This window comes from Dipodomys ordii, unplaced genomic scaffold (assembly GCF_000151885.1).
Source record: "Dipodomys ordii isolate 6190 unplaced genomic scaffold, Dord_2.0 Scaffold30, whole genome shotgun sequence".
Lineage (NCBI taxonomy): Eukaryota > Metazoa > Chordata > Mammalia > Rodentia > Heteromyidae > Dipodomys > Dipodomys ordii.
Genome location: NW_012267246.1, coordinates 12113842 through 12114892, shown reverse-complemented (window position 1 = coordinate 12114892; position 1051 = coordinate 12113842). Strand labels below are relative to the sequence as shown.

At 40.1% G+C, this 1051-nt stretch overlaps 1 protein-coding gene across 1 annotated transcript in view; it reads left to right on the top strand.

Annotated features, from left to right (window-relative positions):
• The window catches only part of Tnfsf10 (tumor necrosis factor (ligand) superfamily, member 10), an 11753-nt gene that overhangs the window by 9263 nt on the left and 1439 nt on the right, over positions 1–1051 (top strand). The window lies entirely within an intron of this gene.

Sequence of the window (1051 nt, the reverse complement as noted above, 5' to 3'; positions counted from 1 at the left end):
TCTACCTTTCCTATCTCCTCTGAATCTCACACTATCTTCTCATACCCTCTCTACCTTCCTTCTCCTTCTTTGTCTCTCTGTCTGTCTATCTGCCTATCTGTCTCTGTCCCTGGCCTTCCACCACTTTCCACGTTTATTCTTTCTCTGACACACTGGGAGCACCTAGCGGAAGTTATATAAAGTTGAATCACAGGAAACATTTGACTTGCAAATGACTTCACTTACAGAAACATCTCACCAAATTGTCAGTTTCCCACAACAATGTCAAGTCTGATTATTGTCTAGAGGTGTGAACATAGTGCTGTGATACAGCCCATAGTCTGGTGCTGTAAATACTCAAGTTGGAACTTAGCTCCATCTCACCTAGATGCCTGTGTAGAGTGATTTAAGGAAGCCAACTCCAGATTCTTTACATTCAGAGATAATCCTTAATTCATAAGATTGAAGATGACCAGTGCAAGCAAATAGTCTGAGTTCAGTACTCAATACTAGCTTTATTTATCTATTTTTCTGCCTCTACTAGGATTTGAACTCAGGGCCTCACTTGCTCAAGGTTGGAGCTCTACTTCTTGAGCTCTAATCTTTTTTTTTTTAATTTTTGGTGGTTAATTAGAAATAAGGGTCTCATGGATTTTTTTTGCCCAAGCTGGCTTCAAACTGTGAATCTCAGCCGCTCAAGCTAGGCTCACAGGCATGAGCCACAGCCACTCAGCTCACCTTTATTGTGACCAAGGGCTTTGCCCCATGTTAAGGTAATTTCAGACATCAGTTATAGATGAAAAGGTTCTGTTCTATGGGTTCATTTTCTGGAAACTTGCCTTCTGAATTCATGTTTTAGAAACCATTAGCATGTTCTTCCCATCTTCCCACAAGTAAGATAAGCACAGCAATACTACTATTTGCTATTCATCAACAAACTTGATAATAATTTGACACTCTCGAACAGCTTAGTTTTGCACCAATCATGGAGATGAAGGCAAAGTTAGGGCTCTTTTTCATTCAGACATTTTGGCAGCTATAGTATGAAGGAACCAAGGGTCTTTAATTCTGT